The sequence below is a fragment of the Podarcis filfolensis genome (assembly GCF_964270895.1).
Source record: "Podarcis filfolensis genome assembly, chromosome: 4".
NCBI lineage: Eukaryota > Metazoa > Chordata > Lepidosauria > Squamata > Lacertidae > Podarcis > Podarcis filfolensis.
In genome coordinates, this window is record NC_139607.1 from 83,344,418 (window position 1) to 83,359,780 (window position 15,363).

The window sequence follows — 15,363 nt, forward strand, 5'->3', positions numbered from 1 at the left end:
AGCCACTCTGGGCGGCTCCCAATCAAGTGTTAAAAAACAATATAGTATTAAATATTAAAAACTTCCCTAAACAGGGCTGCCTTCAGATGCCTTCAAAAAGTCAGATAGTTGTTTATTTCCTGGACTTCTGGTGGGAGGGCGTTCCACAGGGCGAGTGCCACTACCGAGAAGGCCCTCTGTCTGGTTCCCTGTAACCTCACTTCTCGCAATGAGGGAACCGCCAGAAGGCCCTCGGCGCTGGATCTCAGTGTCCGGTCTGAACGATGGGGGTGGAGACGCTCCCACGTACTAAAGGTACTAAAGGAGCTTGTGAATGTAATCTCAGAGCCTCTGCCCATAATATTTGAGAATTCTTGGAGAACATCTGAGGTCCCTGTAGATTGGAGGCAGGCAAATGTTGTCCCCATTTTCTAGTATGTGAAAAAAGAAGACCCAGATAACTACCGACCGGTCAGCCGGACGTTGATACCAGGAAAGGTCCTAGAGCTTTAATTAAACAGTCATTCTGTGAGCACTTAGAAAAGGATGCTGTGATTACTAAGACCGAACATGGGTTTATCAAAAACAAGTCATGCCAGACGAATCTCATTTCTTTTTTTTGATAGTACTACAAGTATTTTGGATCAGGGGGACGCTGTGGATGTAGAGTATTTTTATTTCAGTAAGGCTTTTCCTTCTGAGGAAACTGGTAAAATGTGGACTATTGGATGAGGTAACAGGTGGATCTGTAGCTGGTTGACTAACTGAACCCAAAGAGTGCTCACTGGAAAAAAAAGTGACAAGTGCCACAGAGTTCTGTCCTGGGCCCATTTTTGTTCAACGTCTTTATAAATGACTAGAATGAAGGAATTGAGGGGATGCTCATCCAGCTTGCAAATGACACCAAACTGGGAAGGATTCAACAAATTGGAGAGCTGGGCCCAAACTAACAAAACGAATTTCAATAGGGACAAATGTAAGGTTCTACATTTAGGCAGGAAAAACCAGCTGCACAAATATAAGGTGGGAAACACCTGGCTTGCCAGCAGTACATGTAAAAAGGATCTAGGGGTCTTGGTAGACCACAAGCTTAACATGAGTCTACAGCGTGATGCCGCAGCAGAAAAAGCAACTAGGCTAGGCTGCATCAACTGACTGTAGCAGGGTAGGGAAACTTGTGGTTCTCTAAATGTTGTTGTACTCCAGATCCCATCAGCTTTAGCTAGCATGGCAATCAATGGTGAGGGGCCTCATGAACCGTAATCCGGCAACATCTTGTGGGCCACATGTTCTCCATCTCTGAAATAAAACTTCACCTTTAGGCTGAGAGCAAGCCCCACTGAACTCAATGGGACTGACTTCTGAGTAGATTTGTACAGGATTGTGATGTCCATTTAGCAGGATTGTATCTTCTGTGTTTTGACTGGGATTTGATCATGCATAGTTACTAGCTAGATGTGGGATGATGAAGAGTTGCTGAATGTCCGATTCCCTAGGCAGGCCCAGCAGCCGGCCTTACAATTAAGTGTTCCCTTTTTAAAATCTCACCAGTCAACCATTTAAAAGAGGATAACAGAGTAGGAGTGAATTCGGGGCCTACCTTCCCCACAAAATAACAGATAATCTTTTTAAGCGGTTATGTGTGCGTTTTGTTGCATCAAAACGCTTGTGGTCTGCCATTTTAATGTGCAGTATTATGGTGCATGTAAACATGAAATAAAGTTAATATAAAATTGCATTTCAATTAATTGTTGTAAATTAGAATCCTGGTCTTTTGCAACCCTCTTAATTACAATAACTTACAGGAGAGAATTTCCTTGTGGATTCCGCCCACTGCCAAATAATCTTTACAGAGGTTAAAACACTTTCCATCAGCAAGATTTGTGCTGGGAACACTTGTTAGGAAAACATTTGTTTCATGAACCAAACACATTGTTCATCCAAAATGGTAACAATGCAAATCAATGGTTTCTGGGAGCCTGGTGCCGTTATATAGATTAAGTATCCGAGTCTTACTTTGATGTCCCAGATGTGTTGATAAGAGGTCATGTATTTTAATTGCATTATTCTGCTTCCTCCAAGCAGTTTATGAATTCCTTCCCTTTAGCTGCATGGGGGGGGGGGGGGAATCCACACTTCATCTTTTTCAGTGCGTGCAAGGCAGGTGATTTAGAGTGTGCTCATCTAAGTACGTTTCTTTAATTTATTATAGGACAATGATTTGCTATAGTGATGAAACTTGGTATGAAATTGGACATGCTTGGTTAATGATGATAACAGCAATGTGACTTTTCATTTCCAGTTTATTGTGTATGTTGAAAATAGAATTACACTTTGCTGTTCAGCAGACAAAAGTGCGGGGAGCAGAGTACTTTAGAAAGCGTTTTGACAGGAACAAAATATCTGCCTGGGCTAGAAGTGGATTTCTCCATAAGGTGTGTGCAGAAGAATTTTGTTGTTTGGAGGAGAGAATTAATTGAGTGAGGAAGGTTCATTCATTAACACTTTGCTTTGTTTATTGCTAAAGCGCATTTTGGTAATTTTCCTTTTGAAGGCTTTTAATAGTTATTTGTTTAGGACAATGCTCTGATAATTACTTTTTTAAAAATAATACCCCACTCCCCAGTTTAATCAAAGAGTTATGTAATTGATGGTTTTAGTAGAGCTAGAATCTGTACAAGCAATCTTCTTTTCCCCCAAGTTTATGGAGGAAAGTAAGCACCGCTTTGAGTATGCAGTAGGGAATTCCATATTACTTATTGATTGATTTAGCATACAATAGCCTGGTCATTGCAAGAATGTATATAACTGGACGATGGTTGGGATGCTACATTTTACATTAGAAGAAGAAGAAGAGTTTGGATTTGATATCCCGCTTTATCACTACCCAGAGGAGTCTCAAAGCGGCTAACATTCTCCTTTCCCTTCCTCCCCCACAACAAACACTCTGTGAGGTGAGTGGGGCTGAGAGACTTCAAAGAAGTGTGACTAGCCCAATGTCATCCAGCAGCTGCATGTGGAGGAGCGGGGAAGCGAACCCGGTTCCCCAGATTACGAGACTACCGCTCTTAACCACTACACCACACTGGCTCTCTATGCAATAAATGAAGTAAAAACTATTTAAGTCTATCTGAAAAACATCATTCAGTTGTACAAATCAACACTCCCATTAATTTCCCAATGAATTGTGTGCCACAGAACTGGTTGGATAGCTGGACTGAAATCAACACAAAGCTTTTAGTATTGGATGTAGCAGTTGCAGGTGAAAAGTGCTAACTGGCTCAAAACAATATGGATTTTCTGACACGGGCTTTTCTTCTATTACCTTTTCTCTCTCTATGTTCTGGATTTCATTTACGAATATTGATGAATTACATAATCTAGGAGTTGGTCAACATTCATAATTTAATCTAACGCCTTCCTCAAGTAGGATTCTTTGCCCAGGATTCAAGAGTCCCATATGTAGATCCAAGCCTTTTTGTGGATGCATTTGGATTTCTTTGTTGCTGTTTTTCTCCTAACTGTTGCTTAGTCAGCTTGGTAGTCGGAGAGTTGCACTAGAGACATTTTAACTAGAAATGGAACCTAGGGTGCTGCCTTATACTAGAGTTTCAGACAGGAAGTCTCTCTCAGCCCTATTGGAGGTCCCAAACCTAGGACTTTCTGCATGGAAAACAAACTCTTCCACTCTGCTATGGCCCTTCCTCATATAGTGGGCAAGCATTTCTTTTTAAATCAAAACCTGTTGCATGCCTGTATTTTATAATTTGAGTGGTACAATCTTACGCATGTCTGATCAGATGTTATTCCCAATGAGTTCAGAGAGAATTAAGCCCTGTTAACTATAGTTGTCCAAGAACAGGCAGGATCAGAAACCTGGTTTGATCTTGGCTTTTTTTTTTTTGGACAAAACATGATTTAAACTAACTACCGTTTGTCCTGGTTTGGACGAAACGAGAAACCGTGGTTAGATGAAAATGGAAGTGGGTGCTTCCAGTCTCCTTGTCACACCCAAACTGTGTACATCGGAACAAAGCCATAGAGTTGTAGGTTTTTTCTTCTTCTCCTTTCTAGACATGAGTCTGTTCCAAGAAGTAGTGTAGGAACAAAGCTAAGAAGTAACTTGACCTTTTGAGGTTATTCTTTCACACTGAACACCCTGGGAGATATAGAAAGGCTTCTTTCAGTATGTTACTTTTATTGTGCCAGGAGACAGCTTACAGAAAGGAACCCATTAACGCTTTTACTTGCTTTTTAAAAACACCCTTCATATATATTTTCTCCTGCCACTCTTTCTGTAGCTTGTACAAAGACTAAACGGTCCTATTGAACTGTGTGTTTTGGCTCTAGTCCAAAGCAAATAGCCTTTTAAAAAGAACTTTTAACTTTTGTGACATTTAATTTTCTAGCAGAAAAATTGACTTGTTTTCATTAGTCTGAATAACCTTATGCTGGTGACAGATATCCCTGGCATTGCCATATGGGTTTTGGATGAAGGAGAATTCAACCCGGAATTAAAAGAAAAACCTGCCGCTCCAATAACAATATCGCAGAATGCTAAGAAAATAATTCATACCAAAAGAGCTGCATAGGAATCACCTAATTGCATTTTTTGCGTTGTTCTTGGTGCTGGACAGAATACTGCGACATACTGTTTTCGCCAAGGGTTTTGCCCTTGGAGACCCAGCAGATGCTGGCTCATGGACCTGTTTGCTGTCCTGAGTTTGGTTCACACAGTGCAGATTAACAGGAACAATTGAGCTACATGAACCACCATGTTTGCCTTTAACTAGTGGTGGGAAAACTCTGGTCTGTGGGCCTAATTAAACCCACCAGGCTTCCTCATTTAGCCCATGAGGCCGCTTTGGTCAAACTACATCTGCCTGTCCTACATTTGACATCAAGTTTGACCTCAGGTGTAGGGCAGGTAAAGGTACAGCCTGGATTATGGTTTGGAGGCATTGCCGACCAGCTTTTTAGTGGTACCTGCAAAACCTTGTGACTTTGCACCTGTCAAACGTTGGGGGGGGGGGGAGAACAAGAATCTGACCTGCTGTCTGGATCTAGTTCCATACTCCTGCATTAAATCATAGTTTATTTTGGACTGTGGTTTACTTTGACATGTGAACGGGGCATTATATCCCACGATTCTTCCAATGACCACAATGTGGTTCCCTGGTTCTCGCCCTGGTATTGACCTCTGCCTTCTTTGCTTGAACCACTGCTGCATTTTGTGCCCCTACGATCTTTCCCTTTCTGTGAGTTTCTAGCTTTAGAAAGGCTACCAGCTGGGATTTCGGAGGGGAACATTTTACCAACTTTGGATTTTTAAAATACTGTTCTAATTACATTTCTGGGATCAACCAGGAACCTGAGGCTTGACTCCGCCAGTTGTTCCCTGGTGGCGATAGTTATAATTCTTTTTTTTTTTTTTTTGTTCGTTCATTTGCTTTTTGCTGCTGAGCTGCTTTGAATATTTGATCTTGGGAAGAGTAATAATTAGTGATTTAACTGGGGTTATCCATAAGAATCTTGCAGTGCTCCAAAGTTACTTGTTGCAGGGGTGAAGGAGGGATCAAACCTTTTAAAAATGTTTCTGTGAAAAGCTGCCTTTCGTTTTGTTCGGCTGAGAGCCAGATCTCACTGCCTGTTTGCTGCCAGGAGTCTCGTAATTCCCACCCATCCCTTCCAGTGTATTGCAGCAGCCTTTTAAAATATTTTTTTAAGAAGGCCGAATACATAAAAATCATCATTAAAATATATACTCTACAAATCAATAAAATTCAACCCAATATGCCGGATCAAAATCCCAACCTTATTCAGTCAAACAGCAGCTCTCTTTCAGCCACTGGGATCTGTTTTAACCAAAAAGACATTGCTCCATTTCTACAAGATGCAAGGAGGGAGGGAATTTCACGACAGCCATAAAGAACTCCTGCTTGGTTGCTTCTTGTTTTGCAGATTTAAACTCCATCCACAGCACAGTTGAAGAAAGATTCTCAGTTGATACTAGAGTTCTAAGCTTCTGTTTTGATGTTGCCAAATCCCATTGGACATAGAGGACTATGGCCTCGGTCTGGGGATGAGTAACCCCTGGCTCTTGAGGTATTGACCGTTCCCATCACCCCTAGCCACAAAATATTGTACACCTATAAAGAAGACAAAAAAAGACATTTATTACATTCCAAGGTAGCAGTGATAGTGATGGTTACCTGTCAGCTTGGATTCCAGATCCCAGTACACAGTCCACAAGATCAGGGATACAGACCCAAGGAAAATTGCGCCCCCCGAGTCCCCTTGTTTTATCCATTTTTCTACAGTTGTGCATCTGTCTACATTTCCTACCTTTCCCTCCTTGTGATGACCTTTACTGTTCATGTCCCTTACACCTGCAAAGCCCAGATCTCCACATGCACTGCTTATGATTCAAATGTCCCAGCAAAGTCCAAGGTGTCTGCTTCCCATTTCTGCTTCATGTAAGGGACATAACCATGTGCAGAGTGCCTTCTTCCTTCTCCCCAGCTTGTTTTGTTTTCCCCGTTTTTGTTTCAATCCAACTGCAAGCTGTATTTCCTGCTCTGGCTAACTGCTAACCTTAAGTGTGAATATACAGAGTCTCAGCTTCATACGACTGGAATACATTTATGGGCATGACTTTCTCCTACAAGAGCTGGTGGCAGAGCCACTCCCCAGCAGAGCCACTTACCTTGCCCGAGGGCCAAGGGGAGAGGGTACCAGTCACTGACATGCAGAGTACCTCTCTCTTAAGTGATGCTGTGACCTGTGATCCCAGCACACTCCCTGATGAGAAAAGACTATGCTCTCTGTGGCAGGAGTGCTAACAGGAGACCTCAACAAGAGAAGAAGATGCTATGTGCAGTGGAGACACTGAAAATGAGCTATGTCCTGCAGTAATGATATGATTAGCAATCAAGACTCATTTAAACACCAGGCCTAGGTGGGGAGCGATTGTCATCAGCACTGAAAGAGAAATTAAGGTTTCCTCCAAAGCCACGATCTTTGCAAAAATGCCCCTTGAGAGCTGGCTTGCTGATCACTGCAGACTGCTGTGTGTGACTAGAACTTTTCCAATTTGCTCGCCGCACCACAAATGCAATGCTTTCCAACTTAATCAATTTGCACATTCGGCCGCCAGTTAGCAGGTCATGCCCCTACATATGACTATTTATTACATGTTTGTGTCCTATGCTTCCTCCAAGGATCTCAGGGCAACATACTGTACATGGTTCTTCTCTCCACCTTCTCACAACAACCTTGCAATGTAGGTTAGATGGATAGGGTTAGGTCATCCAGTGACCCAGATGGGGATCTGAACTTGGGTCTCCCTGGTCCAGCACTCATCATCACCACACCACATTGCCATACCTCCAACATCCCACTGATCAGAATCAGGATGCTTGTTTTTTGCTCCACTGCTCTGGTACAAACACGAGACCCAAAATGAGTGTCTTTTGGTCTGGTGCTCTGGTGGAAGACAGAAGGCTCATGCTAGACCCCAAACCAGGACATTCTGTGATCTAATCAGAAGCTGGGATGACTTCTGTAGTTCCAGGATGTCCCGCTCAAATTGGGACAGTTGATGGGTATGCATTGCCATCATGTATGAAATGGGCTCATGATTTTGTGGATATAATCCCTGGAGACAAGTCTTTTTTTAAAATAATATTTATTACTTTTATAGATTACAAAAAGGGAAAAGAGAAAAAGAAGAAAGACAAAGGAGAAAAAGCAAAAGAGAAAAATAAAATAAAATACAGTATATAGACAATGCAAAACACAACCTAAACCCAAAACTAAACACATTAAACTAAACTAAACAAAACCCACTCCCTAACCTTAACCCTAAATAAAACAAAACAAAAACAATTTAAAAACATACATCATCCCTTTTCCGTACTCTATCTTTCATTCCCTTGTTTCCTCGACCTCCTCTCACCTCCCTTTTTGTATTCCACTTCTATTAATTGTTTCAGCAAATCCTTTCCATCTTTCTCCATTTTCTATCATATTGTAAATAACATATTTTTTAACCTTATTTTCCATTAAAACTAAAATACTTATATATGCTTAACTCCTTATAACATTTCTGCTAAGGCCATAAAATTTCATTCCACCATTTTTCTATCACTCATTAGTTTTACCATATGTCTATATATAAACTTTAAATTTTCCAATCTTCTTCCACCATCTCCTCTCCCTGGTTTCGGATTCTGCCAGTCCTTTCTGTCAACTCCATAAAGTCCATCAACCTGGTGATCTTATGTCCGAGGCTCTTAACTCTTTTCCAAGTCCCTTCTGCAGGTCTTCTTCATTTTCTTTAATGCTAAAGAGCAAATCTCGGGGAAACTCCAACCTATCAATACTTTTCTTCCTTCTGAACAGGTCAGCCAAATTTCCATAGTTGAAGCTAAAGTCCATAAAGTATTTCAGGACATATTTCAAGATTCCTCCAAATCCAAAGGCCCCCAAAACTTCAATCTCCTCCAAGCCCAAGTCCATGTCCCAGAAGTCAGTTAATCCCTGCATAGAGGGATCTTTCCAACTTTCCTTCTTCAGTCCAAGCCGGGATCCAATCCACAAAGTCTGACTTTTCCTAGATTCAATCATAAAAGGCCTCAACTTATAGTCCTCAATTTGCTTCTGTAAAGCCACGGATCCCGCTTGTATTACTTTATGTTCAACAACAACAGCTTTCTCCTTCTCCTCCTTCTCCTCCACCATTTGTCCTGCCAAAGTGGATTCCAGTACCAAGTCCTGAATTATTTCTGTGTTGGTGTTCGCTTTTTGACTCAAATTAGTCACTTTCTGTTCCAAATTATCAACTTTAAAAGTCATGTCATCCATCTTCTTGTGAAGCTGTCCCAGCGAACAGCTTATCTTACATAAAACAGTCACAATGGCCTCTCTTGTCAACATTTTTAAATTGTCCAAGGTCAATCTCTGGTTCTCAGAATCCTTATCTACAGCTGGAAATCCCCCAGTTACACTCCTGTAACAGTTTCAAAAGCTCCCTCTAGAGGGAAACAGTCTCCACTTGTATCAGTTCTTTCAGGCACAACTCAAGCATTAAAGATAGTTTCAATTTTCAGTTACTTTTCCTCCTTTTTAAACGCAGAAGAGGACAATGGAAACAGTATCTTACTCTTATTTAGCTAGCTGTCAAATCTGTTCTGTCAATGCACTCTCTCCAGACGTCATCTGGCAGCCTGTTCCCAGGTTCAGAGCAGTGGTAATTTGATTTTTCACTCTCTCCTGCAGGCTCACTAGGTCCAAAATTTTCCCCCTCTTCTCCTGCTTCCAAGGGGGGTTTTGTATTTTAAACCGATGGAAATTTAATCCTTTGCCAAAAGCTTTCAAAGACTTTAGCTTGTAACGTCTTTGCTTCAGTCTATTTACAAAAGCGGAAGGTGGACTTCCTGTTTATAACCTTCCCGCTTCAGTGCCAAATTAAGGTATTTAAAAATCCAATTTTCCGTTCTACTCACGGTAAGTTGTTTAAAATCCAATTGTCCACAGGAAAAGGTCAGCGCTCTCCGGCAACAGCAATGCGGCTTCACTCCGTGAAAGAAGCAGTCGATTCAAAGCACCACGCCACTCACCCCACGTCGCTCCGGATCCCCAAAACAGGGTTTCCCCGTGAGTAGGGGAGGCGCAAAAGGTGCCAGCCGAATCCCAGGTTCACAAGCTTCTCCCGCTTGTGATTTCAATGGGTCTCCATCTTCGCCGTGGCGGTCAGACCCTGTTTTTCACGGAGCAAGTTCCTCCCGAACGGAGGAGCTCCGCCATTGCTGGAGGCGCCAACCCGGAAGTCCCCTGGAGACAAGTCTAACAAGGTGATGAGAGAGGAATTTGTGGCTGGTACAGAGGTGTTCCAATTTTTTGTTGGGTGGGGGAGTGCTGAGCTAGACCTGGGAAAAGGTGGGTGTTGGTCAATGGTTATAGTGGTATCTCAGTGGTCTCCTGCTTGGCCCTGTCTTTGAAATCGGCTTTTAGGATGGTCACTTTAAGATGCATGCAGTTCAAATGGTTACTGGACAGTCTCTATGCAAGAAAATAAATGCATACAAATTTTACATTGAGAAAGATAACAAAGAAAGCATTTGAATCTTCTTGGCCATTCAATTGCAGGAGCCTTGTTCAACCCTTCATTCAGAAGGGTGACTTAGCAGTATGAAATGGAATATATTATGCTTTCATGGGTAACGTTTATTTGACAAAGACATGGTTAGAGTCCCATAGCCAGTGCAGAATGCAAAACAGTTGCTTTGAACTAACTCAGTTTCTGAATCACCTTTCTCTTCCTACACAGTGGACAAGATGCTAGAGAAAGGGCAGGAAAACAGTGGTTGGATCTGATGGGAGTGGTAACCTGCCAACATCTGGAGGGCCACAGGTTCCTCATCCTGTACAAGAGCCCATGGAGGTGGTGGCAAACTCATTAAGAGCTTCCTCTCATTTATAAGCACAGTACATTTATCAATACGCATTGTCAACAATGGCTGGCTTCCGATTGGCAGGGACGAACTCCTTTTAGGATTTAGACCCTGAGATGAAAGAACCACCCGCCGTTTTGCATTTGCCCAGCGTACCTTGAAACCAATTTGTTTACCCTGTTCTCTGAGTAATGTGATGTTACCTGAGCTGAAGACCCTTTATTGAGATGTAATGAGTGCCGAGGTTTCTCAATTCGCGGCACTAATAAAAGCGCTCCTCTGAGCAACACTCGGAACTTCACATCTCTTTGTGGTATTTAATTCACAAACGGCGAGGCTGCATTGCTTCAGGAAAGATCCTGCGGCGAATTTGGTTGTAAAACTGGAAATGCACAAATCTCTGTGCATGAATAAACAAGTTTAAGTGTGCATTTAAAATAATAATAATAATTCTGCTTAACCTTTCCTGCATAGTTATTGTTTAGTCGTTTAGTCGTGTCCGACTCTTCGTGACCCCATGGACCAGAGCACGCCAGGCACTCCTGTCTTCCACTGCCTCCCGCAGTTTGGTCAAACTCACACTGGTAGCTTCGAGAACACTATCCAACCATCTCGTCCTCTGTCGTCCCCTTCTCCTTGTGCCCGCCATCTTTCCCAACATCAGGGTCTTTTCCAGGGAGTCTTCTCTTCTCATGAGGTGGCCAAAGTATTGGAGCCTCAGCTTCAGGATCTGTCCTTCCAGTGAGCACTCAGGGCTGATTCCCTTAAGAATGGAGAGGTTTGATCTTCTTGCAGTCCATGGGACTCTCAAGAGTCTTCTCCAGCACCATAATTCAAAAGCATCAATTCTTCGGCGATCAGCCTTCTTTATGGTCCAGCTCTCACTTCCATACATCACTACTGGGAAAACCATAGCTTTACCTATACGGACCTTTATTGGCAAGGTGATACAGCATTATATCTGGCAGGAGGCAGTACTGCATCACTGTGAAACTTCTCTCTTCTGCTACCCGTTGCCCTGTCTCTAGATTTCACAGCCCCCCTCAGCAAGTTACACATCCCATCTGCACTATACACTTATCACTTCTGTCAAATAGCCATAGCTTCCCTGGAAAATTCCTGGGAACTGCAGTTTGTTAAAAGGTGTTGATAGTTGTTAGGAGATCCTTGTTCTCCCAACAGAGTTGCAGTTCTCGGAGTTGTACAACAATTCCCCTGTCCAGAGAACTCTGGGAATTGCAGCTCTGAGAAGGGAATAGAGCTTTCTTAACAACTCTCTGCACCCTTAACAAGCTACAGTTCCCAGGGTTCTTTGTGAGAAGCCTTGATGGTTTTTAAAGTGGTGTGATACTGCTGTATGAAACACTACACTGATTCTCTGAGGAAGAAAAGTTAACTCTCTTTTCAGTTTGCTATAAGTTCCTTTTCTGGGTTTTCTGGAGGTAGAACGACACTTTCAGGGACTTTTGAAAAATTCAGGGAAACCACCAAAAATGGTTGCTCCGTTTTTGACAAGGAAAGCAAAGGAAGAAGAATTTTACACAAAGACCTGCACGAAGACTACTATGTGTCATAAAGAGAAGCTGTTGCAGTCTTCAAGCGTCAGTTTTGGGTGGACTTTTAAAAAAAGATTTCTTATTAAATAATTCATAAGAAGCTGCAAGGGCTTTGATGCCGCCTGGGTCTGATTTAATCACAAGTAAAAATAGAATGGATTGCCTGAACAAAATCACAAATCTCAGCTTTTGAGACTTGGGCATGAATTATTCCTACTAGTGCATTCCTGGCATTTATTGTAAAATAATCTCTTGCAGGAAGTATGCCGATATTTCTGAAATTGAATCTGGAGGAATAGGTGTGCAGTATTCTGTTTCCCTTGAATTCTGTTTCCCTTGAATACTGATTATTTGTCGTAGGGAGAATGGAAAGATGCAGTGGTAGAAAAGTCAAGACTACACAGGCATATCAGTACTAAAACCTTGGAGAAAATGTGCTTTTTTACCATATCAGATAATATGTCCACCTGGCATCAAAACATGTGATTTAACAACACAGTTGAAGCATAGTGGTCAATCTGAAACTTACAAAGTCCTTACAGTGGTACCTCAGGTTACATACGCTTCAGGTTACAGACTCCGCTAACCCAGAAATAGTACCTTGGGTTAAGACCTTTTCTTCAGGATGAGAACGGAAATTGTGCTCCGGTGGCGTGGCGGCAGCGGGAGGCCCCATTAGCTAAAGTGGTGCTTCAGGTTAAGAACAGTTTCAGGTTAAGAACAGACCTCCAGAACGAATTAAGTACTTAACCCGAGGTACCACTGTACTTTGTTTCTTGCCCTTGCCGCAAAGTGGTGGTCTTAGGAAAGCCACATTCTGCAATGTTTTGCAGATGAGAATGGGTGACTTAGTTGTGTACTTGTACTCTGTCCTGACATCAGCAAACACAGCTTAAATCAGAGAAAGGGAAACCCATGGCCCTCCAGATTTTGTTGGACTCCCAACTCCCATCAATCCCAGTCAGTATGGGCAATTGTCAATGGTGATGGAAGCTGTAGTTCAACAACATCTGTAGTTGTAGTTCAACAATATCTGGCGGGCCACTGGGTCCCTATCACTGCCCTAAGTTTCTTCCCTGCTAAAAGCTCTTATCTGACTGCTGCATACTATATTAATTTACTCACTACAGTAGAATGTCCTGACCTGATTTCTAAATTGGATGTGGTTGTAAACTTACATTGTTACCTTACTAACACACACACACACACACACACACACACACACTGTTCAATCAATCTCACTATGGTTCTCGTAGTACTTTTTATAGAATACCTACATCTCTGAAAACCTTCTGCCGTATTTACTGCTAGACCTTTCCTGTAACGATTTTCACATAGCAAGGGATTTCAGTAATTCAGTAATTCAGCAAGGGGTGTCAAGGCAATTGGAAGTTGTTGTGGTTTATTGTTTGTTTTACGGCAGGTAGATTTCATACCTATAATGAAGTGAAATTTAAAATACAAAAAAAAATTCCCCTGCTGTGCTTTCAGTATTTCTGATTTCTTTATTTGACTTATTTATTTGCTGCTTTTGTATCCCAGCTTTTTCTCAAAGGAGCTCAAGGTGGCATACGTGGTTCTTTGCCTCATTTAATCCCCACAACATCCCTGTTGGGTAGGCTAGGTTGAGAGGCAGTGTCTGACTCCAGGGTTGCCTAGTGAGCTTCATGACCCTAGTCTGACACTCAATAATAACCATAGGAATAGTAATAATAATAATAAATAATAATAATAATAATAATAATAATAATAATAAAATTATTTATACCCCGCCCATCTGGCTGGGCCTCCCCAGCCACTCTGGGCGGCCCCCAACAAAATATCAAAACACAGTAATGCATCAAACATTAAAAGCTTCCCTAAACAGGGCTGCCTTCAGATGTCTTCTAAAAGTCTGGTAGTTCTCTTTGACATCTGGTGGGAGGGTGTTCCACAGGGTAGGTGCCACTACCAAGAAGGCCCTCTGCCTGGTTCCCTGTAACTTGACTTCTCACAGTGAGGGAACCGCCAGAAGGTCCTCAGTGCTGGACCTCAGTGTCCGAGTAGAATGATGGGGATGGAGACGCTCCTTCAGATATAACTCTAACCACCGTACAGGACAATTTACAAAATCCTCCTTATCTGAAGGAATCGTGACACAATTTCTAGAATTTTCAATCAATCATAAAAGGGTTTCCCCAACCTAAGATGAATGGTGTGCCAGTTTGTATTGCAGGCTTGGCTGCAAGAATATATGAGAACTTTCTGTGGTCTCTTGCAGGAAGAAGCAATATCTGCCATAAGGATCTCTTTGCAAAGGAGGGAGCTCAGGAATATAGTTATTAGGAACATGATCTTGCCTCAGGGCCTGGTATTGGCCCAGGGGAATAGGACAGCAGGAGCTACCAGGAACACAGGTGGCGTGTGGGTTAAAGAAACGCATGGAGCATAAGCCACTGTTGATTCTCCTTTTTTTAAAAAAAACACCCTGCAAAATCCCAAAAGCAAAATTTATCTGATTATATCAATGATGGGAAAGTTAACTGTATTTAAAGCAGCCATACTGATGTCATAAGAGAGCCATCTGAGTGAAGCTGTTATCTAAGAGCTGCTTCACAAGTGACAATTTGCTCTACAACAGGAGTTGGGAAGATCTGTGGTCCTTCAATTGTCATCGGACTCCCATCTCTCATCTTCCTTGGTCAGAATGGCCAGTGGGCAGGGATTATGGGAGTTGTAGTCTGCAGGGCCATAGCTTCCAGACAACAGTAACAAAGGAGTAGTCTAAAACAACAGCACAGCACATGCAGCTAGCACTAGGCCTCTTCTTTCCACACAATAGATAGCTGTCTTTCATACCCTGGACCCACTTTAATCCCGAATATGCATTTGGGGACCCATTTTTTAAACCTTTTACCATATATTTTGGGGTAGCGCTCCTGTTACGACCCACCTTGGATCAGTCCTCACCAACTGAGGACCAGGGCAGTAGACAACCTGCTTCTCAGGGACTTTTCCTGGTTCCTCCTTCCTGTAAAGAGTTTCTGCTTTTGCTACTGCTCTAGAGTGGGGAGAATTTTTTTACTGCCTCCTCGGCCAGTGCTATTTTTCTAGAAAAAGAGGAGCCAGAACTCACCATGAACACCTCCCTTGTTCTCTTATAATGGCAATGGCGCCTGCCTGAGAGGTGCCAGAACTGAGTTCTGGTGAGTTCTGGCTGGAAAAAAGCCCTGTCTCCACCCCAGAGGGGGGAAAAGGCACATACATGCACAGCAGCACTGGCACACACAGTACTTTCATCCCCCCCCACCCCTCAAAAGGAAAAGTTCCTCTCCTGTTAACTGGAAGACCTGCTGGTTGAAGCTGTTGGAGACACACTCATCCACCCACCCCAG

General features: G+C 42.6%; 1 protein-coding gene across 1 annotated transcript in view; it reads left to right on the forward strand.

Annotated features, from left to right (window-relative positions):
- The window catches only part of GUCY1A2 (guanylate cyclase 1 soluble subunit alpha 2), a 159,648-nt gene that overhangs the window by 53,380 nt on the left and 90,905 nt on the right, over positions 1–15,363 (forward strand). The gene's annotated exons all lie outside the window — the stretch shown is intronic.